The following is a 25176-nucleotide window of genomic DNA, read 5'->3' as shown; positions in this document are numbered from 1 at the left end:
CTTATTTTAAATTCTTCTGTTATCTCAATAGGACTGGAAGTTATGGAGTTATGTCCTCCATTATGGTTGTCTCAGGAGGGACTCTGCATTGACCTGTTCTGGCTTTCATCCTCTTCATTCCTATCTTGAAGATCTTTTATTTCCTCTTATTCCAACCCTGAATTATCCCAGTCCAAGTTTGCATCCTCTTGTTAAACAGAAAGATATTTCTTTGGGAAAGGTTAAGAACAACAAACAGGCCTTGTTTTGTGTGGAATGATAGTAATTAAGTCAATTCTTAGTTGTGCCCCATTCTTTGAACTTAAAAACATTCTGTGTATAATTAACGTTTTGTGCATGAACTTCCTTATGGCTTCAGTTGTTAATATTTTATTGTTTTGGTTATTCCTTTTGCAAACCAGGATAGACGGGGCTATTCTTCAGTAAGGTTTACTTCATACTCTTCTATGTCCAGAATAATGGGCCAAAGTCTATGTCAGGACAGGGCAATTGATGCTTCATTTCAACTAGACTTTCTCATGAGGAGAAAGAATCTAATAAATTAGTCACATCTGATCTAAGTCTGTGCCCAGAAGTGGCACTTTTCACTTTAGCTCAAATACACTGAACAAAATATATCACAGAGGCAAGGCTGGCATCCAAAGGAAAGGTAAAGACAACGTTATCATGCACCCCAAAAGAAGAGAGGTCAAAGTATTGGATAAGCATTCAGTTAATCACTGTTGAGTTTTCTAGGTTCCATTCCAACATTTCCTAATATTTTGGAAATCTGCTTAAGTTAATAAGAGCAAAAATTACCTATGGTCTTAATTTTTGGTAGAAAACATATACTCCAGGTTAACTATATCACATATTACACTTGATGTAATATAAATAAAACATACAGCAATAGAAAAATAAAATAAAGACCAGGGAGGAATTGCAAAGGAAAAGAACCATAGTTCTACTGTATTAGTATCAAGTCAACCTAACTTACCTAGCCCTTAAAATAATGTGTGCATGGTCATTTCAGCTTCATAGAATCAAGTCTCTCCGTGTGATCATCGACATTCTTAGTCCAGGCTAATCCTTATAGCAAAAATGAACTGAATGACTACAATACCACAAATGACCCATTTGCAAAGCCTAAGTTATGCCTTGCAAGAGCACAATCAAAAGGTCAATTGCAGTGTTGCTCCGTTTCTGTTTTCAGTAGTCCTGACTTCCTTCAACCTATTTAAAGTGACATGGGGAGTGACAAGCAACCTACCTTATGTCCTCAGTCATGTTAGCCTAACAGTTGACGTTAGGGCACCCTTAGTGGTCTACACTGTTGTTTTAGCTTGGTTATTTGCTTGCAGGTAATGGAGAGTGATGGTGACAGGTGAAATGAATTCCAATTTCACAAATTTCTTAAACTTATCTGAAATAAATGCAGATCCCTTGTCAGGAATAATCACATCTGCAAGTCTAGAAATGGAAAATCACTGGTCAGAGCCATTATCATTGAAACAAGGCTGCTACTATAAAGGTAGCCAAAATAAGAAAGAGTCTACTCATAGCTGAATAAGTAGGCATTTTTAACCAAATCTTCTGGACAGGTTCACATAGGAAGGAAAGATGTCTTTGGTGGATTATAGGAATGAATTTGTCAGTGGCCAGTTTTCTCAGTAGCACAAAAAATTACAATTTTTAGATACCATACCTAGGGCACATACATCATTAAATAATTCCTAGGTGAACATTTTGCATTTTAATTGCAATATGATTATCACATGATATTTCTATATTCTCTACTAAAATATAAGGGTGAAAATGTTGATTAGAAAGTAGTCTTGGGCCAATGAGATGGTTTAGTACCTAAAGGTTCTTGCATCATAATCCTGAAAACCTTGTTTGATTTCCCCCCAATACATGTAAGGATAAAAAAGAACAGACTCAATAAAGTTGTCTTCTGCCCTACATACATACCCTATGTGGGTGGTATGTTCACCCACACACACCATATACATCTGCAATAATAGTAAATATACAAAATTGAAAGAAAACTGAAGTAATTAGTGTCTACCTGTATGTAAAAGCATACACATGGTTTAAACCATGAAAATGAGTAGGCCTACTAAGCTCAATATGTGGGATAACAAAAGACTCAAAAAGTCCCTGAATGAGTATGTGTCATATTCAGGGCTTTCTTCTAAGTTAAGATCTTTTTATTTCCATGAGAAATTGAAAGATGCAAGCAAGGTATTACTACATTAAAGGTCATGAACCTGTTTTTTTCAGGCATCAAAACCTATGTTCTTATTATTAGATTGAATTTCCTCCTGTTTACAGAGTCTGATGGGATTGAGGAAGTCAAACCTATAAGAAAGCAATAGTTTTCCTCCACTCTTTCTTCTTTCTGCCCCCCTCCCCCGTCTCCTCCACATCCACAGCATTCTTACAATGGTCTCTGTTTCAGGCTGTTGTCAAGTAGAATTACATCTAACTTTTGAATTCACTTGTGCAACATTAGGCAACTAATTAGATTCACTATGTCAAGAGGGTAACATAGGTTTTAGGGGGACATTAGTAGGATAATATGGAACTGGCTTAACACTTTAAGTCCAAACATTAACAAGGTAAGTTTTATACATATTGTCAAGAGACTAATGTTAAATCCATTCATAAAATTCCCATTTTGGGGGAGAAATTAAAAGGCAAGGTGATAGAGAGTTTGTTAAGACATCATGGGTGTAGCCTCTCTAACACTTCTAAAAGATGCAATCTCACAGCAAACTTTTCAAAACCACTTTAATGTGAAGTAAAGTATATTTTCTTAAAATAAAATAAAAAACATGAATCCATACTACAAATAAGTTCTTTTAATCACAGAGCCACTGCTCCTGGAGCCTCAGCTAGGTGTATTTGATTTTACTACCCACAACTAAAGAAAATAAAAATATAACACTCTATGTGCTGCAAGCCAGAGAGGACCCACCTAGAGCTGGCTGCTTGTCACCTCTCCTTAAGCCGTTTTTAAGCCTCCCTCCTTTGGGATGATGTATTTTGTAGCTGTTGCCACTTCTGTGGTTGGAAGGGAATGGGAAAATGAATAGGATTTGAAGGCGTGTGGAAAGGTGTGAGCCTTGCCATGATCCTTGGGATTTGCAGAAGCCTTTCAAGCTATTTGTGCTGCCGTGTGCCCATTGTCAGTTAATATTTCATCTCAGCTCTGCTTTTAGTTTCTAAATGACAGATATTTTAAAAAGCAGCTAAGGTTCCTTCTCCCCCCACCTCTCTCCGCGTGTCTCCAAGCTCCTGGCCAACCCTGTTAGCTCTTTTGATTTAATCTTCACAGCTCTGTACCCACTGGAGGGACACAAAATGGATGCTAATATAACAAGACAGACACTTAGGAAAGTATTTTTTTAAATGACAGCACGAGTTCACCTGCAAATAGGAGACATAAAGGCATTTCTGTCTCACCACCGATGACCATAAATATTAACAAATAAGGTCAGTTCACAGTTTGCCATTGTTATGAGTATATTTTAAAGTTACATTTCACGTAAAGTAAAAATATTTTTCTTGAAGAAGACATCTTTGTATGTAATATTAAATTTAGTACAGTTCTGTAAAGCATGTTTCTTTTCTTTTTCTATTAAAAATAGATTCTTCTCTCATACAATCCATTTCAACCACGGTTTCCGATCCCTCCAGTGCTCACAGCTCCAGCAATGCCACCACCCCTCACCCCCGGGTCTACTTTCTCTCCCACTCCATTTCCCCCCCCGGAAAAGAGCAGGTCTCCAAAAGACAAGAGTGAAATAGGACAAAATAAGATACCGATACCAGAAGACAAGGCAAAAGCCCTCATTTCGTGGCTGGACAAGGCATTCCAGTGGAGGAAGAGTCCCAAGAGCAGGCAAGAGACATGGGAGCACCTCTTCCCACTCTTAGGAATCCCACAGAAACACCAAGTTAACAGTCATGCGCAAAGGACCTGGTGCAGACCACGCAGGCCCCCTCAGTCTCTGTGAGCCCATAAGCTCCCTGCTTTATTGATTCTGTGGTCCATACTCTCTTGGTGTCCTCCATCCCCTCTGATTCCTACAATCTTTCTTCCCCCTCTTCCACAGGGTTCCCCAATCTCCTAGGGAAGGGACCTGATAGAGATCTCCTGTTTAGGCTGTGGGTCTCTTTACCCTACCCCATCTACTGCTAGAGAAAGCCTCTCTGATGACAACAGGACAAGGCACTGATCTATGTATAGCACAGTATCACTAGGAACCATTTCACCGGTGTGGGTTTTTTGTTTTGTTTTGTTTTGTTTTTTGTTTTGTTTTTTTGGTTTGTTTGGTTTGGTTTGGTTCTACCCTAGGTTTTGTTCTATCCAGTCTCCAGATCCTGGCCATCCAAGCAGTATAGGGCTTGGGCTCCCTCTGGTGGCATGGACCTCAAGTTAAACCAAACATTGGTTGGCCCCTCCCACAAGTTCTGTGCTGCCCATTGTCTCAGTACTTGCAAGCAGGATAAATTGTAGGTCAAGGATTTTGTGGCAGGCTTGGTGTCCAGGTTTATAACTATACTTTAAAGTTATATTTCACTTAATAATAAAATACTTTGCTTGAAGAAGACACCTTTGTATGTGAATTAAATTTTATTCAGTTCTGTAAACCACTTTCCCACAAGTTTAATGAGCATTTATTCATGGGCAAGGTAACAAAAAGAATATAATCATAATGATTTTTTGAAGAAAATGAGAATTTAATTTCTCACCACGTATAACTCAAATAAATATAGTTCAGGCAATGGGAATGCTACAAATTAAAGTCAGTTCAGGTTTATGAGAATTTGTCCTAAGGAAATATTACTGTATTCTCTGTCATACTCAAGCTGTTTGTGGGCTTAATTCACTGATACAACAATGAAAGGTTATTTGCTTTGTTTTGTTTTGTTTTTTATCAAGTGCCTAAAGTGGAATGAACAAGAAAAAAGTACCCTCTGTGAGTAGGAATACAGAATACATCTTTTAAATAACAATTTACTCAAGACTGGAAAATGGTGTCAACTTGTGGTATGGCCCAATTAAACTGACATGTTTTATGCAAGGTAGTCTTCTTTATAAGCAGTTTGCTGATAGGTAAAAACAAAAGAGGAAAGACATGCACTTCCTGATGTTTCATTAAATTGTGTCTTATAAGCACTGACGTCACAATGTAGCTCAAACCCTCAGAGAACACTCTCTGACAATCATCATACAGAAGGGGAGAACCCATACCTTCTACCATGTGGTCCCTAAGTTGGGATGTGTACAGTAGAGCTGGGTAATGCATAAATTTACCAGCAGTTTTATTAATTTTACCTCACTAGTAATCTCACCTCTAAAGATACTGATGAACCAAGTAGCCCAGGCGACTGCTGTGGGCACCGAGTTTCTATGCTTCTGCTTTCTCAGCCAGCCCTACACCAGGCAGTTCTCTACTGTTGCCTCCTTTTCAGAGGAAGGGGGGCTCTCTCATACTCCTCTCTATAAAGTCCTGTTTCCCTTGGGTGTCTTTCTGTTGTTTGACTCTGCTCTGTCAAGGATGAACTGAGGAAATCATGTTTGGAAGGAGCCTTGTGTTTGGCTTTCGACAGCTGACAGAGGGAACAGATTTCATCATTTGGCATTCTGAAGGCTTCTGCCATCCATTCCAGAACTGTCAGTCCCCACAGCCACGTTAAGGTCATTTCTACCTTCCCTGTGTGGATAGTGGGTGTGTGTGTGTGATTAGCAGACTAATACCAAAGTCCATATTCTATTTGCTGACACACCAATGGCAGTCATGGACATCCGTCACTTATAATTTTAGCGTAAGCTATGTTTTTGAATGTGTATAGAATCACTTTTCTCCATTACGTGCTATTTGTATTGTGCATGCTAGCTCTGATACCATCTGTGTTGGTAGTGCCCAGTGTCCCAGAGAGTGAACCCTTTGCCAGCAGGCAGTCCTCCCACTCAGGAAGATGACACAATCATAGCTTTTCTTTATAAATCTCATAACCCAGCTCTATGTGGTACATCACTATCCATGTCCCATGCTGTTGGGGCACACAGAACTGAAGCTATGATTTGGGTATTGAATTAAGGTCTTCTGGCATATAGTGATGAAACACTATTCCAGGCAATTAGCAAAACTTGCTAAAGTTCCAAGAAAGATGATAAATTAGACTTTCAGGATGGAGCTAGACAGTTTAGAAAACCAGAAAGAGAGAAAAATCAAAACGTTACCTATTTTGAGTCTTACCCTCTGCTCCTCTGGATTTTAGAGAAGTATATTTCATGAATGTGCATTCATTTGTGTGTTCTGTTTGCATGTCCTGGTGCCTTTGGGTGCTATTGGTAATGTTTGTCCCTATCTTGGAACTTTGCCAAAGAAATCAAATATGGCCATGAATTCACTGTAATCTTTCTCTTTTCGTGTTTTGTTTTTTAGGTAAGTACTTTGATATCCTTCTTTATCAATGCTGAAAGAAAACACGCTTGCCCAATGCAGAATCAAGGGCTTTTAAAAGGTGGGCTAGAAACTGGTGTGCGTGGTGAAGAATGACACTCTCCCACTGCTGGTAAGAATGTAAATGACATTCTAACAAGTTTGCTTTTCCTATGGGAGGGGACTGGCAGACTGGAAGATGCAGGGAAAGGTGGGGTAGATTGTTGCTGTGCAAGTACAGAGAAGATCCTAAAGGATGTTCATGAAGTGTTCATTCACATCTGCTTGCTGACTAGATAAATGGTCCTCTTCTGAGCTGGCTCACCACAAGTGGGCTAGAAATTGTTCTCTTCAATACTGTTCTTATACCTTTCCCAGATGGAAACAAATGTGGCAGTGTTACAGATACTATTTTTTTTCTGGTCTTTGTCTTTTAAAGGGAGGTAAAGTAGAAGAAGTATTTTTATTATTTCATTTTAAATTATACAGCTCCGCTAAAACTTAAACATGTGTAACATGTGATCATGAATATGTATATAGGCTTCATCCAGATTCTGAATAAGTTAGAGAAATGCTGGCGCTTTCACATGAATTATTCCTTTGTTCTTTCCTTGTTTTATATATGGTAACTCCTGTGCACATATTAAATAATCTGCAAAATACAATTGTAATGATTCAGTGTTATTTTTCTCACACCCATAGTCATATTATGGCTACCTATTTCAGGATTTTAAAACATCTGTGTCAAACATTGTGATCATGCTGATGTCAGTATAGCACTTCTGCTAATAATGTTACATTTAATGTAAATTAAAATGATCCTATGTAAATGGCAACTATATTATTGGAGATACGTTTAACATTGAAAATGAGGAAATTGTACAGGCCAAAATACTTCTGAGACAGGACCCAGTGACTAAATATTGTTCTCTCCCAGACTACATGGACCTGAACAAACTTTCCTCTCTCCTACGTACCAATTGCCTTTTCATCATCTAGGTGTTGTTCATTAAGATACCATGCCTGGTGTAAATCCTTCCAAGAGTTCCAACATACACTGGCTTATCCTTGTCCTGAAATCATTTGTCAGTAGAGGCCATAAATTATTTTTGCTATAGTTGCTGTAACAAGCTACCATGGACTGATGATTTAAATAGCAGCTGTTTATTTTCTTGCGGTTCTGAAGGTCAGGAGTCTAAGATTGAAATTTCTTCAAGGTTGGTTTCTATGCAGGTTTCTTCCTTGCAAGACAATTGACTAATTGCCCTCTCCCCAGGCTTCTGGGTATCTGTATATGGATTTCTCTTAACATAAATATAAGTTCTTCTATGTAACTTCTATGCTAATGACTTCATTCTATCTCAATGGCCCCTTTAAGGCACCTCTCTCTAAATACACTCAAATGACATGGAACCATGTCTCAGTCAAGGACTGAGCACACACACTGGTTGTTCTTGAGTGTGCATCCTCAAATGATTTCTTCTATTCTCTAGGTTTGATGATGTGCAATAACAAAACTTTCTAGCAATGCTTTTCTTATCATTTATCTCCATTACTAAGTAAAGCAAGGTGGTATAACATACTCTGAGGTTCAAAGAGAGAGGACTTAGTATGGGGTATGCAGTTTACTCCACAATAGTCCACATATGGTTCCTTGCTTAATTCTTGTCAAAACATTCCATGTGTATATTTATCATACCTTTCCCAGTTAGAATATGGGTCTATCAAAAGTAAAGACTGATCACATTTTTATTTTTATCACATCCTTTGAATGCAAGGATATAAACAGAGGACTAATGAGTCATGTGATATTTAGCATCACACACACTATTTGAAACTAGTGAAACTGTTAGCGTGAGGGGGGCATATCAGTATCCTTTCCTTTTCTTGATAACTCCTGCTCCCTTATTTTCACAAGAAAAAATTACCTGAAGTCTTAGGTAAGGTAGTATTCCAATGAATCCTCTCTGATTCATTCCTGGGAACCCATCAGCCTTCCAGTTAGTAGAGATAATCTGACAAAAGAAACGCTGACCTCTGCCCCTGGGTCAAGGAGCTGAGGGCACTGTATCCATGTACATACCATGGAAAACAATTGGGGCTGGTAGAAAGTATCTGCCAGATTCAGAGACATCTAAATGTTAGGTAGGATTCTGAAAGGGAAAATTGTGAACATATTTGTGATCTTGAGGTAGGAGGTAGAATGTACTGGAATTCAAATTTCACACACACTTGTATAAGCACAATATAATTGTTCTAACTAAAATTTCATCATTAAATAGTTGGTTCCATTTATATTGGCCTTATTTAGTTTCATTCTGTTATCCATAATTTCAAAAGCAAGCATTCAACATATTTTCTGTGCTTCAATGCAGGGCTACACTAATTCATATCATGTTGATGCTTATTTAATTAAATTGTAAGTATGGCTCTACACATTTATAGAAAATCTGAAGTTGATATAAATCCACCAAGCTTTAGGATGATTATCTTATATGGATTACTGGATGTGGTTTAGGACGGGTTATTATACCTGTATAATCTGAGATTCTCCATCTGGAAAAAAACAGAAACAAAGTATCTGCTGAGTACTTTCTGGTATTCAATGAAAGTACACAAAAAATGGAACCCAGTCCTGGCAAAAGAATACAAAGGGTAACATTTGATTTATGTGCTGCTTCATTTCTTTTCCCCTCTTTAAATGTTAGCATGAGTTCAATTCCATCACTATTTCATGCTACATGTTAGACAAATAATAGGAACAAGCAATGTTCTCACCTTCAGAAATAGATTTGGATTAGCTAAAAAGTAAAACTAACACAATTAAGTATTATAAAGCAACTATATACAGGTGCTAGGAGATTTGGTGACATGGAGCTATGCTGCTGGGTTGTTATTTGATGACGGTGGTTGTTGTTTTTGTTTCTGCTTTGCTTTTAGACAGGGTTTTGCTTTGTAGCCATGTCTGGCATGAGACCCACTATCTGGACTCAGGGTGGCCTTGAATTCACAGAGATCCACTACCTCCCCTATTGGGATTAAAGGATGCAGTACTTTCTTTCAAGGGGTATGTGAAAGGTGTCAGGAAGCACCTGGTTAAGAGTAAGTGCTGGAGGGTACTTCGTGTACATGTGTGAGTGTATGCACACGTATATTCACATGTGTTCCATAAGTGATGGTGGTTAAAGAGAAGGTGGTAGAACAGGAAAAACAGAATAAAGAAAGTAAAAAGGTTAAGTATCCAGGAACAGCATTGCGAGATCTAGATTGTGAAAGCATGTAAAGATAAAGAGGACATGGAAGAAAGCTGCTGTGCAGTGAAGGGAATTCGAGATGAGTCTAAGAAGGATGCTTAGCACCACCAGAGGCACAGCCTTGCAGACATTATGAAGGCATTCACTTACATCCTAAGAAGGATGGTAGTCAGGCTGCTGGGATGGCTCAATGGTAAAGGAACTTGATCCCACACATAATGACCTGAGTTTGATCCCAGAGACCTACAGAAAAAGGAGAGAACCGATACCCTGAAAGATATCTTCTCACCTCAACAGACACATGTGTTGTCACACACACACACACACACACACACACACACACACACACAAATAAACAAATAAAAGACCTGGTAAAAAGGATGGTAAGCCAGCAAAAGGCTTCCTTGGATGGAAAGTGAAGCCCATGTATATTCAGATTCATGCTTTGAAAAGTTTTTGGTTCCTTCTCTCAATGCTTTATCCTCTTTCACCAGGATCTACAAATTCATAGTTTGTGTACTTAGAACAAGCTCATGGATATTGCCTACCTTATAGATATTCTCACTTCATTATTTATGCATGTTTCTTAATTGATCTGAAATTCTTTAACATCCCAAGATACCCCATATTATAAGTAAATGGAAGTTGAATGAAATATCTTAAGTGTCACCACCCATTTGTTCCCATTATCAGAGTCTTCCTGACACACCTCTTTTGATTTTATTGAGCCCTTGCTTGATCGAGCAATGAGAAACTCATGATAGAATGGTCTTGATAATTTCCTTGTAGCAACTTCAGTGACACAGGTGAACCTTTACCCTGAATGAGTAAATGGCTTCTGTGACTGCCTTCCTCCACCCTCATAATAACCTGGAAATGGTGTCAACAAGCTTCACAGTTCTCAACAAAGCAAACTTTTGCTTTGACTCTTTGGTAAGAACCCTTGCTTGGGGGTGGTATATATAAGTTGATTTAATCATATCTGGATCAATGATTACTGTAATCAGTGAAGATTTACACCAGAGGTTCAGGACATTGGGAGATTCCCATATGGTGCCTGTGTGTTCACAAGAGTACTTGTGTTCCAATTTAATGTAAATTCATCTACTTCCTATCATTTCAACTGAGTCTTCTTTCTGACCTCTAATTGATCTCATCTACTTAAGAAATATCTTTCCTCAAACTCTAATAAAAGGTCCCTACATGGACCCTGAACTGTGATGTATACAATGAAGCCATAAAATAAATACTCACTGATGTTAGTGACTAATGAGGTAATGTAAATATACTAGAAAGACTATGTATCAGTGGTACAAGAATCTGTAGATATGGAGTTTAAATGAATACTTAATGGTGAAGGCAAATTCTGCCTACAGATAGACCATAAGGACTTTATTAAAAGGGATTTGCTCCTTTAACTCCTCCTGTCGCCTTTGTTTTAGTATATGAGAGCAAGGATGGGTTGTCAAAGATAGTAAGGGTTCTATGTATGAAAGATGCAGTGTGTTCTACTATGAGAGTCACTGAAAGACTTGTATCTGGAGATAGTTTTGTGAACCAGCACAACTTCCCTCGTTCCCCATCTACTTTACTTAATGGATTTAATGCTTGATACTGAACAGTGAGAGTCAGACATCTACAAGTTCGCTGCATCTGTGGACCCAAAATGTTACTAGTTGTATACATTTTTTTTTGTCTTTAAGCCTAGCCTTTAACACCATACCGTACCTTGCATTTTTATGATTAAGGAATAAATCAATCTGCTAATTTAGGGATTTATATTTTTAAAAGGCATAAAGTAACATGGCACTGTACTTACCTAGCTCTCACAAAATCCTGGGGAGTCAGAACCACTGTGATGTCCTATAGGTGCAGTTAGCAAAGAAGAGGATTAGATATACACTCTTTGTGCTGAACCAGGTGCACTGAGGATACCTTGGTACCTTGTAGAGACATGGGAGGCTTTCTAAGCTAAGGATGTAGATGTTCAGAAAATTGTTCTGCCATGTGATACAATTTCTATATGGTATAATAAAGTAATTAAGGCTAAAACCATTTGGGGAAGAAAACTAAAGATCGTTTAGACTAAGCTGTTCTGCTTGCTAGTATCAAACTCATTTCATAATTTTAGACAAATGAACAATCAAGTATTAATGGGTTAGCATATTAGTTGATGTTTTCTAAACAACTCTGTGGTTGTAATCTTATTTTGTCTCCATTACTTAAACAGTCCAGTGTGTTTGTTAACAAAATACAAGTGGGTTTTATATATTCCATCCATTTTTAAAAGTAAGATCTTTGTTAAGAACTGTAAGTAGGGAGTTTATACAGACACTAGTGGAAATGGTTACTTTCTACTAGAGTGTGTGTGTGTGTGTGTGTGTGTTGTGCCATGTATAAAAACTATACCAAATTCCTAGAGAAAAGACTGGTTTTCCTTGCAAGAATGATTAGCTGAAGCTGAAACTGTTATAGATAAAAACAGATGCAATACTTTAAATGAATTGAGAAAATCAGGGATATAGAATAGTATAAAAATAAATGGACAAATTTTTCAAGGGTCAATCTGTGGTGGTTTAAGATTTTGTCATTTGGCACTGGTCTTAGCTGAACCAAATGCAGGCAGCAGTGGGAAAACTTTCCAACCTAGCTGCCAGTCCAGAATGGTATAGAGTATACATTCTAATGTAACAAACTGGAGAGTCCCTTATTGTAGAGACACATTGTAGTCACAAATATAAAATCTACATTTTAAAACTGAGCCAAAAGAAGTTATAAGGGTTTGCATTTTTCCATATTTTTATTTAACTTTTTAAGCATATCACTTTCAGTTCCCTCTCCCTCCCCTCCTCCCCCACTCCCAATCCTCCCAACCCCTCATTCCTACTCCTTCCTCCCTCTGCTCCCCAGGGAGGGCAAGGTCTATGGCCATACCACCCTGTAGGCCCCTGATCTCATCTGATCTCGGAAGCTAAGCAGGGTCGGGCCTGGTTAGTACTTGGATGGTTTTACTTTTTAACACTTATCTTATTTTTCTTTTCTTTTACAAACATTTGAAATTTTCATATAATATGGTTTGAGCATGTTCAGCTACGTCCCCATTCCTCCAAGAACACTCCCTACCCCTTCCATTCCTCCCCATACAACCTTGAGGTTATTTCCTCCTCCTCCACAGCCTCCTCCCTGCCACTGCTGTTCTTATTCTTTCCCTGTCAAGTCAAGTCTCTGTTTCCCAGCTGCTCTTAGTAGTAAGACCTGCCCTTGTGTAGTCAAGCCACAGGGAGGGGGTCAAATCATAAACAAAAAACCCTGCCTCTTCTTTCAGTCTTTTTTGCAAAGAATTGAAACATTTCAGAAATGTAATACTGAAAATAAAAAGGAGGTATTTGTCATTTGCCATCTCCTAAAAGTTTTTGTATGCATAAGGAGATTTGAGTGTGTGTGTGTGTGTGTGTGTGTGTGTGTGTGTGTGTGTGTGCGCGAGCGTGCGTGCATGAGATAGAAATTTACTACGCATCTCTCTCAACAAATTTTCATATAAGATTTCTTTGGTGTTCATATGAAAACATGTTGCTCTATCTAAGATGTCATATATAGAACAAGTGATGTACTTCCCTAGACTAACCTTAGAGAGTTGACAGAAGCCCCTAATAGATGATTCATTTGGGCTTGTCTTTGCTTGAGGAAACTGGCATCTTCCCCCATCTCAATCTGAGGACAGATGTGTTCCTTCATGGTAATCACATGTCACAGCTGGCTTCTCTATACCCCACAGCATAGAGAAAGGGTTAACATGGTAGTCACACAGCACAGCAGGCCTCTATACTACAGCAGCATAGAGAATGGATTAAGACTAGGCTTTGAGTGACTTGTTACTCAAGTAGTCATCAGAAAAAGAGAGACTCCTAATTTCTGATTCCTACTTTGTTCTTTACCCCCTTTTAGGAGAAATAGAAACAGGAATCTTATGATGGAGGTACAGAAAAACCTCTTGGTTTTTAGACTGTAGGATGCCATCATTTATAAGAGTTTACTAGGAGATCCAGGTACCCTGGATGCCTCAGGACACATGGGGAGAAAAAAGCCCTTCAGCTAGGAAAATGGAAGTATCTTGGGAGGGTTTCCCTAAGATGGAGGAAGAGGGATGCTGCCAATAATCGACTCACTGTCCAGACCGCTCAGCATGAACTAGCTAGATCATTTTTGGGTAGTTCCATCCAGAGTGTACCTCTGAGTAAATCACTACTCATGGTTAAACTTCAATAGTAACAGGCCTGATATCTTGGCATCACTTTGCTGCCTAGTGACCCCAGTTTAATTTCCCAACACAGTTGGTTTCTGCCAATTCTTCTTCCAGATAATTTAGTGTTATCTTATCCCGCTGTCTTCTGTAAAGACAAGATAATGAAAACCATCCCTTTAATTAACATCTTTGTGTATTTTAATTTATTGAGAGATTTTGTTATAATTTCATTAAGAGAATGTTGCAATGAAATTTAATCAATTTCCTATGTTTTTTAATATTTATATTCCTTTGTAAGTCAAATCCATTTAAGGCATGTGATTTTTGTCACTTGTGATTTTCCCTTATTCTGCAGTTCTAAATGCTTTTTAATTCCTCTACAGATGACATGCTCCACATGGGATGCTTTCTTGACATTAGATAACATGTATACACACACAATTATCATATTAATTATATATAAATATATATAAAGCAGCACTTCTTGGAAGGTCTTCTGGTGAGAAGTTGAAGTGTGCTTGCTTGTGTTAGTTCTTGGTCTTAGTTTTGGTCCTCAACAGGGAATCACTTCCTTGTGTCTTAGGGAAAGAGACAGCTGGTGTCAACTAGCCTGGGAACACTGAAATTGCACACAAAAAAGACATAGCAGTATTCAGCATGCGGGTGAGTGAGCCCTTAGTTTATCACGTAAGAATATTAGAACCCTCACCAATCAGTTAGTTATGCTGGGGTTGCATGGGGATTTGACTCATGTTTAACCCGATGGCTCCATTGTATGGAGTGGTTTGGAAAGCAGTCAGAGAACCACTCAAAAGGGTGCTGCAAATGGTGATGTTGATGTGGAGCATAATAGGGCACAGGTAGAGGAGAAGAGAGCTGATGGAAGAGATACAGGGAAGAGCTGGTCTAGATGTCTCAGTACTTGACAGTACTTGACTAGGAAACATGACTGAGAAAAAGTTAGGGGTTTTCCCAGGATGCAAAATAAGATAGCTGGGTAGACAATGCCTCAAGAAAGACTCAAAGGAAGAGCTTTCTGCATGCCAGGTATGCAGATGTGTGTGGAGTTCAGAAAAGAAATGGAACTTGTGAGCCTGCCTGCCAGCTGCCCATCACAGAAAGCCAGGGGAGTCATTTGAATCAACATTGGAGAGGTGAGGAAGGTGAAAACACAAAACCCTGGGCACGCCAGTGATTAAAAGGGAGAGTAAAGGAAGAGACTGAACATGGAACAAAATAGAGCAAGGAAGATAAACAGAAAATCCAGTGCCATGGAAACCAAGAGGAAGGAGGGTTGCAGAAAGGAGGAGGGCACACCAGAAGATGAGGATTGTCCACTGGGTTGAGGGAAGCCCAAGTCAATTGGTGAGGGAAATTCCTGCAGTGGCAGGGGCTGAAAACAGACCAAGGCTGTTGGAAGCAAAAGGGGAGGACAGAGATAGTGGGTGCAAGCAAGATTAATTACTTCAAGAAAGGAGGCTTATTGTGAAGAGGTGGTGACGGGTTTTTGGACAGAGAAATTGAAAATGAGGGGTTTTTAAGAAAAAAATCAGAATAATCAATTCCCTTTTTAGCTTTATGGGGAGGATGTGACAAGAAAGAAAAGAAGAGGTGAATAAAGGTTGAGGCTATTTTTTAGATTTTGTAAAGAGGTCAGATCTAAACTATCAATAGAAGGATTTACCTGAGGAGGTAAATGCTGTGTGTGTGAAAGCACATGTGTCTATTATTTTGTGTGTGATACAGGCATGTGTTTGTGTGTGTGCACTTGTGCCTGTGTGTGTGAGAGAGTATACTTGTGTGTGTGTGTGTGTGTGTGTGTGTATGTGTGTGTGATGGAAATGATGGATATGAGTGCTCATGAGTTTGTCACATTGATGACTAGACATAGAGAATGCTTCTTTTGTTTGCTATTTATTTCTCTTTAGTGGGAATCTCATCTGCTGTGTGTAGGGAGTGGGAACCCAAGGATTTGAGAAGAAAGAAAGGATATTTGCTATGATCCTTGGGCAAGCTAGGAGATGGGACTGCTTAATCATTGCCAGAATTTAAATATATACATGTGATTAGACTGCAGTGTAAGAAAGGTTGGCAGCCATGGACTGATTCCCCTTAGCCTTTCTAGAATACATGATCAGCTTGTGCCACTAGATGGAAACAGCGCACCCTGTATTAAAATGTTTATCTGCCTTCTTCCTTTTGTTACTAGTTGACACTGACAGATTGATATATTGAGTAGTGAATTTCTTGATATGAATCAAGATGACATAAAGAAAAAAAAGATCCTGACAGTCTCTCAAATGTATGCACATCTTCCAGAGCAGAGAAAGGCTGTGGTACCACCTAATGATGACTGGCTTCCACACTAAGTGGGATGTTCTTAGCACACCATCTCTTCCAAACCTTTGCTTCAGAAATGCTAATGAGTTGGCATGAGGAGATCATTTACATAGTCAGGATAGAGCTTTTGGCTTTGCATCTTATCTCAGAATAAATCAGCAGTCACATTGCTCCAGAAATCAGCCTGATAGATAGGACAGAATGCTGGAAAGGAGCTACTGAATGGCAAGGGGCACATAGCAGCTGAATATCAGAATTCAGCTGCTCTGTGATAAAGGTGTGTGTCCTTCAGTATAGATGAAGGGATAGATTCCCATCTCAATCCGTTTTAGTTTAGAATGTCCAGAAGTGGCGTGATATAAGGTGAAGAGATTTGGGGAAATCAGTCACTTCCTTGCTCAGACTGAGAATGGTATGCCGCTAGGAGGGCATAGAGGGAGCCGTGTCTTCCTGCCACAGCACCACCTGCTTCCATGAAAATGGCAGCCAACCTAGCAACATTGCTTACTGTGACTGTTCTATTGCTGCAAAGAGACACAATAACCAGGGCAGTTCATAGTGTGTGGGAAGGTTTGGAGGGAGAAGGGGGAGGAGAGAATTGCTGTCATTGTATTATAATCTCAAACAATTTCTTTTGGAAGTATTTAATTGAGGAATTCCTTACAGTTTCCACAGGCAAGCCCATGGCCATGACGGAAGCGTACATGGGAGCTGGTAGGCAGGCATGGCACTGGCGTATTGGCTGAAAGCTCAGTTCTGGCCCACAAGCAGAGGGCAAGAGAGACTGGGCCTGGCTTGGACTTTTGAAACCTCAAAGCCCACCTCCAGTGACACACCTCCTCCAAGGCCACACCTCTTAATTTCTCCCAAACAATTCCACCAACCAGGGGCCAAACATTCAAAGGTGTATCTATGGGCCATTCTCATTCAAAACACCATAACACAAGAAAATGGGAGTCAAAAGTCAAACAGCATTGCTCAGCCAGTCTATCCCAGGTAAACTAGGTGAATGTTGGTGCCAGTGGAGTTCCCTGAGTGAAGGCACATTAGCTGCTTTGTTTGAGCATGAACTACATCTAATATCAGCATCTTGGTGTCTCGGTACATTACCAGCAATGTTTTCCAATGTGTACTCTTTCCTATTGGTAAAGAAGAACCTCTGAATCTGAATGTTTTGGGTCCACAGAAGCATATAGAGGGAAAAGATGGACATTTCCACCACGTGCACCCTGGGAAAAGGTTTTTGTTGTTGGCATTTGCAAACTACTGCCTCCTTCCGTGTTGTCTGTGTTGATCCAAAGGCAACACCATTCAGGCTCAGCACTGGAAAGATTGCTCTTTGAATTGCAGATGACATTGCACGTGCTGGGAATTTTAAAGTGTTGCTGATACAATGGTAATGATGCCCGATGTAGTGAAAATGCAGGAGCTTCATGGCCAGTCCAACCTGCACTCCTTTAGCACTATTTACCAGTGCTGGAGAGACAGTCACAAGATCAAAGGCTAGAGCACAGGAAAGTCTAGTCATTGGAGAAAGGAAATGGGAAAACAAACAAAAGCTCTCCTCACTCTTATTAGGGAGTACTGGGGCATGGCACAGAAAACCTGCCTTGGTCAACAGTCAGAGATTCTTCTTAAAGCTGATTGTCTAAACCTTGAAAAAGCCAGAGGGGATGCCTTCTTATTTATCAAATGCCTTCTGATGCCATCCTGTTCTCCATCGTGGTATAGGGTCATGTTGAAAAGGAAAAGCCCAGGCAGTAGCTTCTTGCATCCTCAAGTCCTGCCTCAACGTATGTGTCCCAGAGAGTGGAGACAGACTGGTCTGGGCAGCCAAGGTATCGGAACAGCTCACAGGCCGGGCACCTATAATTTTCAAAGCTAGATCCAGTACCATGTGTCTTTGCATCAGGAAAAATGAAAAAAAAAAAGGTTTCTGTTCTCTGCACAGTATATGGAGCCAAGGCAGAAGAAATCCTGGAATAAGGTCTGAAGATGCGGGAATATGAGTTACAGAAATATAACTTCTTAGATACTGCAGACGTTGTTTTGGGGATTTGAGAACACTTTTATCTGGGCATCACATCTGGCCTGAGCATTGGGATCTATGCCCTGCATTTCTGTGTGGTGCTGAGCAGACAAGGTTTCAGCATCACAGACCAGAAGCACAGGACTTGCTGCATTTGGACCAAAGCCAGAATCTGCAGAGATGAGGCCACATGTGGATTCCAACAGAAATTTGACAGGCTTGTCCTTCCTGGCAAGTCAACACTATCCAAAAGACCAATAAAATTTCCTCAGAGAGATAAAGAGACAAAACAAAACTAAACAAACAAACAATAACAACAACAAAAAACAAAATAGCAAAAACAGTGCCTTCATATTTTCTGACTCAAGTCCCTCAGGCAGCTTGCTATAAGTGAAGACAATATATTGACTTCTCAAGCTCCACCCTGACAACAAGGAATCATGGTTTCAGTCTGTTTGGAGTCTGCTAACAAGTGGTTCTGATTCTTCAGTGGCTACAGTCATAGTTTGATTTCTCTATACAACACACCCATACATGATTCACATTGCATTCTGGATCCAAGAAGAAAGATAGGAAGAAAGAAAGAAAGAAAGAAAGAAAGAAAGAAAGAAAGAAAGAAAGAAAGAAAGAAAGAAAGAAAGGAAGGAAGGAAGGAAGGAAGGAAGGACGGAAGGAAGGAAGGATGGAAGGAAGGAAGGAATAACCCATCTTGTGATACTGAAGAATTGATGATATATAGGGTGGTGGTACTGGGACTACACAGTAACTTTTAAATTTTCTGCTCATAAATATTGCAACTACTTTTCAATTGCATGCTGGGTCACATGGACAGAATTGAGATTATGCGCAGGAAGCCTGGACAGATTTTGTATAGGAATGAGTCCAGGAAGTCATTGAGTAGTTCAAAAATAAGACATTCTTTGTTATTTTCTGATATAGATTTTTTATTGATTCAGTATGTTAAGTGTACTGACACCAATACTAGCCATGATTTATTTCCTCGTTCTTCTATTACTGTTAATCTTATTTTCCTAGATAAGCTTTCCATCTTACACATCTTCCCACTAGTGTTTTACACAGTGTGCTGTCCTTAGCTTATTTGTCTCTGTCACTCAATGTCGGGTTTTAGAAGACAGGAGAAACGCAGAACCCATCTATGATGTTAGCACAGAAGAGACAGCCTAATGAACATTTATTGGTTGTCCATGAGTTAGTAGATAAGTGGAGACAGCTGGTTTTGTCCCTCCTGTGTCTATTTCTTCTTCTAGTTTAGGCAATGCCATAAGAGGGAGTAGAAGTCACTATGGCATCTTAAGGAATGATTTGGAGGCTGTAAGATGGAAAACTTTGGGTAGACAAACCCATAGGCAAACTCAGTAGATTCAGTTGGAATCTTACAGTGGACTGAAGAAAGGATTTTTCTGTCTTGAATATGATAATCCATAGACATTCAAGTCCAGCACTCATCTCATAGAAACAGAGAACTGGGGCTATTCACTTTTAATTAATTAAATACATTTGGTATATTGACACCAATTCTAGCCATATTACTTGACACCTCACAGTCTGGTGTTTGCCTCTTATCTAGCCACACCCACCAACATAAACCAGATCTCTATTGCATTGGCACAGATGATTCCAAGTCCCTAAAGGAATTTGTGATCCAACAACTAGTTCTGTTTCTAATTTGACATTTTGTTGGGTATATACTTATTTATTAAATTAATTAATTAAAATCTCCTTCACCAGAGAGTCTGAGTAGAGTATTGATATCTAACTTCACCAGTTAAAAGTATTTACTATTTTTCTTTTCAAATGCACAGGGCAGAAGAGAAGTGGGAGAAGGGGGAAGAGAGAAACAGAGGAGAGAGAGTGAAATGGGGGCGGGGCACTAACGCATGCCAGGACTTTCACACTGCTGTAAATCTTAGACCTGGCAGCATCACACGAACAGTGACTTCCAGAGATGCTGCTGTCACAATGATGTTTCAGGAAATCCCCTTTTTGGGCTTCCTTTCAGAACTCTTATTACATGTGTTGCTTTAATTTCTTGATGGCATGTCTCCATCTGCTGAAGGTAGAGCTGGTTCTCCAAGGCTGCCAAAAGTTCTTTGGCAATAAATGCATGCTAACGCAGATTATCCAGTTAGCTAATGCCAGTTAGGGTCAACATGGAAAGTAACAATCAAGAGGCCATCTTCTTATGCATCCTAGAAATAGTCCCCCAAAACGTGCCGCATGACTTTGATCCTAGCATCACTCATTTTCATTTAACAAACAGGACCTGTTTATCCATTGAAATAAACCATTTGGGAAATCCTAGTTTGAATTTGTAACGCGGTGTATAGGTTTTGAAAAACCATCATACTATCTCATAGGTATTTTACTTAAATGAATATAAGTAAAATTGCCTATAGGTTATATTATTGTCTATATAATATTTCATGCAAGGTTTATATTTTATATGATAACATGCATGTAGTACAGTGGTAAAATTAAAATTTTTATTACTTATCTTCATTGAAAGTTTCCTATTAAACAAATGCCCCTGTTATATTAAAAAAATCCAAATTGTCAAAATGTACTAGGTCAGGCTTTTAGTTACTGGAGCTATCTTTGAGTCAACCCTGGGGATTCCCTTGTATCTAGTGTGTTAGTTTCTTCTCTGCTGTTGTGATAAAATACTATAATGGAGAGCAACTTAGAGAGTAAAGGGTTTATTTTGCCAGAAAATACCAGGGGGATAGCGTTTATCCCCTGTCAGAGAAGCCATGACAAGAGGCTGGGAAAGCTTGGTACCAAAGCAGGATGCCAGCTAGTCACATTTTATGTGCACTCAGAAAAAAGAGAGAAAGGTAAGGTGAGGTCTAACCCTGCACTCTCCCTGCTCTTATGCTCCTAGAAAATTCCTTGTCTTAGACTTTATGAGTGTTCAAAAGAAACTAAATACCAGCATTTATGTGACACTTTCTACGTTTGTTAAATACCGTATCAGAAGAAATAGGAATGTGTTGCGTGTATGTGAACATCTGTGCAGAAAGAAGTGCAGGGTAGTCTGTAAGTGACGGGAACCAGTTTGTCTGTGTGCCTTCCATCCACCACACTTTGCCTTCTGTGATAAGCAACACTTCCAGCTGATTGACAGCTAGGCGTGTTGAGATGCATAAGTTGGCACTGTCAGCAACAGTATATCCTTTTAGAGGTGTGTGTCAGAAAACATTGATTCATCATTGGGGTGCTTCCCTCCAAAGAATCAATGGAGGACTCCAGAGTACAGTGATCTCTCTCTCATAAGACCATGATTTTATAAAATACAGTTCTGTTCCTCTTTGCTCTTTGGCTTCTAGTCTCATATTATGATTCTCCTTGTTGCATATTTATGTCATTGTGATGACATCATGCAGAGGTTGCCTGTTGAAGCTGGAAAGATGCCACTGAGTCTCCAAAACTAATAAACCTCTTTTATCCTTTTTTTTGTTTTTTTTGTTTTTGTTTTTGTTTTTATGAGACAGGGTTTCTCTATATTGTTTTGGAGGCTGTCGGTCCAGCCCGGCCTCAAACTCACAGAGATCTGCCTGCCTCTGCCTCCAGAGTGCTGGGATTAAAGGTGTGCGCCACTACCGCCCGGCTCTCTTTTATTCTTAAAAAGCACTTAGATCTGTTTTTTTGTTTTGTTTTTGGCATAGCAACAGGGATAAACTTCTAATGCTAATGGAGACTGCCAAAGATCAACATCCAGGATGTGACTGTGCAGCTAATAGACAGGATTTGTTTACTTCATACTGTACATATGTGTTGAAATGTCACATTCAACCCCATTAATATGGATAGCTAATGTATGCTGATGAAAATATATCAAAACTTCCCAAAGGGCTCTCTTATTTATCTCATTATTGTAGGTGGTCTTTCTTTGGACCACCAGCTCCTGAATAATGACGTGGAGACTTCTTATTAAATATGAAAGCATGACCTTAGCTTAGGGTTTATTTAGTTATTCTCCAAATAACTCTTTTTTAATTTTTATTAAAATAAATTATGCCTTAGACACATGCATACATGCTTCACATGTCAGTCCCAGCTCCCTCTCCCACCCCTCCTCCCTTTTCCTTCCACCAACTCCTCTTAACCCCCCACCCAATCCCCACATTATTCTCCAGGGAGGGTAAGGCCCTCCTTGGGGGGATCTCCAGAGTCTGTCATTTCATCCAGGGCAGGACCTAGGCCCTTCCCATGTGTCCAGGCTGAGAGAGCATCCCTCCATGTGGAATGGACTCCCAAAGTTCATCTGTATGCCATGGTAAACACTGATCTACCCAAGGCTCCAGAGATTTATGAGGCCTCCTTGCTGACACTACATTCATGGAGTTTGGATCAGTCCCCTGTTGGCCTCTCAGCCATCAGTCTGGGGTTCAAGAGCTCCCCCTTGTCCGGTCAGCTGTCTTTGTGGGTTTCACCACCAGGGTCTTGACACTTTTGCTTATCACTTCTGTTCCAGGAGTTCAGTTCAGTGTTTAGCTGTGGGTACGTGTCTCTGCTTCCATCAGTCACTGGATGGAGGTTCTAGGATGGCATATAAGGTAGTCATCAACCTTATCATCAAGGAGTAGTTATTAATGTAGTCTCTCTGCTATTGCTTAGTTTGCCAATTGGTGTTTTCCTTGTAGATCTCTGGAAATTTCACTAGTTGTCAGCTCTCTTATCAAACCTATAATGACTCCATCTATTATGGTATCTCTCATCCTGTCTCCTCTATTCTTACCTCGACTCAGCCTTCCTGCTCCCCCATGCCTTCTTCCCCCCTCCTCTTATCCCCCTCTCTTTTTCCTGGTTCCCTCTCCCCTCTCCCAATGTTTGCAATCTTCTCAGGAGATCTTGCCTCATTCCACTTCTCTTGGGTATCATACATATCTCTTGGGAACCTCCTTATTTCCCAGACTCACTGGCACTAGGATTGTAGGCTGACACTCCCCTGATCCATGTCTAAAATCCATATATGAGTGAGTACCTACCATGTTTGTCTTTTTGTGACTGGGGTACCTCAAGATGGTTTCTTCTAGTGCCATCCATTTGCCTGCAAATTTCAAGATTCCATTGTGTAAATGTACCACATTTTCTCTATCCACTCTTCAGTTGTAGGGCATCTAGGTTGCTTCCAGGATCTAGCTATTACATATAATGCTGCTATGAACATAGTGGAACACACATCCTTGTTGAATGAATGGGCATCTTTTGGGTATATGCCTAAGAGTGGAATTGCTGGGTCTTGTGGTAGACTGATTTCTATTTTCCTGAGGAGTCTCCATACTGATTTCCAAAGTGGCTGTATAAGTCTGCATTCCTACCAACAGTAAAAGAGTGTTCCCCTTTCTCCACAATCTCTCCAGCATAAACTGTCATTGGTGTTTTTGATTTTATCCTTTCTGACAGGAGTAAGATAACATCTCAGAGTTGTTTTGATTTGCATTTCTCTAATGACTAAGGATCCCAACTAACTCTTAAAACTTAAATTAAGCTGTTTATATTAATCTTCCTTCTGCCATGTGACTCGTTACCTCTCCAACATAATGAATGTCCCACTTCTTCCATATTTGCCTCTCTGATTTTTCTCCAAGTTCTTCTCTCTCCCTGGAAGTCCTGCCTAACAATTATATTGTATAAACAAATATTATACATCAATGCTAATAGACAGAACTGTATTTTACAAAATCATGGTCTTATGAGAGAGAGATACTGTACTCTGGAGTCCTGCATTACTATTGGCCATCCAACTCTTTATTAAACCAATCTGAAAGGGCCTTAAGCAGGTTAGGCAAAACAGAGATCTCTACTCAGTGTGATTAAATATCCCACAACAATTATATTATATAAACAAATATTACACATCAATAAAAAGAGACAGTCTCTCTTATCTATTATGAGCTTCCAAGCACTATGGCACTTGCAATATCAAATGTTCCATATGAAGAAGGCATCACTCCACAAAGGCAGTAGAGAGTGGGTTTAGCCATTTTGCTTCATGGTGCCAATACTTTAGCCTCAATTGCTTATCAATGAAAAGGCATTTCCTTGCTGTACCACTCAAGGAAATTTATCTATTTTCCTTTGTTGTTGTGTATTTCTTTTACTATACAAACTTAGCCGGGTGATTTTTTTCCCTGCCATTGCTTGAGTTCTCTATAGTTACATGCAAAAAATCAGGAGAAAAAATTGACATTTCCTATTTGAGAAGGATTATTGCTTTAGAATGTATAGTGACAAACTATAAGCAAAGGTCAAACGTTCAATGTATCTACTCTGCTAATTCACATTTGTGGTTTAGAAAGCATACTTCATTGAGTGATTTAAAATATGATTGCACCATCTGTTCTCTTGAGGTTTAATATTGTCTGTGTTAGAAAAATCATCATGTTAAACAAATTCCAGATATAGGACTCTGCTTTTCGTGACCGGAATGGCATTGGTAATTCAGATGACCTCGCCTCTTTTCCATGCAATTACACCATTGATTGTCCTATATTTGAAAGGAGAACAACAGAGGACATGTTTTTCACTAAGTGAAACACACAGTTCAGGAATTCTGCCATTTATTTTAGAGAAATAAAAGAAAATTAAGTAAAGTGTGCACCATAAACTGTGAGGATGATATCATATACGAGCTGTCCAGACATCTTTGTATCAGTTCTGTGAGAAATGATTAAATTGTCATTCGTATTCCAGAAGCCATGTCATCAATTTCATCTTAGAGATTCTGTTTTGTGCCTGGAATGATGGAAGGTGAGAATGTCTGTGTAAATGGAATTAGATTACTTCAGGGGGAGTGCTGTTGTTCTCTGAATTCTTGCAACACTGTGTCTGAGTCACAATCTACATGCC

The 25176-nt window shown here is 39.5% G+C and overlaps 1 protein-coding gene and 1 pseudogene across 6 annotated transcripts in view; both read left to right on the top strand.

Moving 5' to 3' along the window:
- The window catches only part of Pde4d (phosphodiesterase 4D), a 1369715-nt gene that overhangs the window by 979141 nt on the left and 365398 nt on the right, over positions 1-25176 (top strand). The window lies entirely within an intron of this gene.
- Positions 18017-20665, top strand: LOC110339580 (annotated as a pseudogene).

This window comes from Mesocricetus auratus, unplaced genomic scaffold (genome assembly GCF_017639785.1).
Source record: "Mesocricetus auratus isolate SY011 unplaced genomic scaffold, BCM_Maur_2.0 Super-Scaffold_100020, whole genome shotgun sequence".
Taxonomy (NCBI): Eukaryota; Metazoa; Chordata; class Mammalia; order Rodentia; family Cricetidae; genus Mesocricetus; species Mesocricetus auratus.
This window is presented reverse-complemented; position numbering and strand designations above follow the sequence as displayed.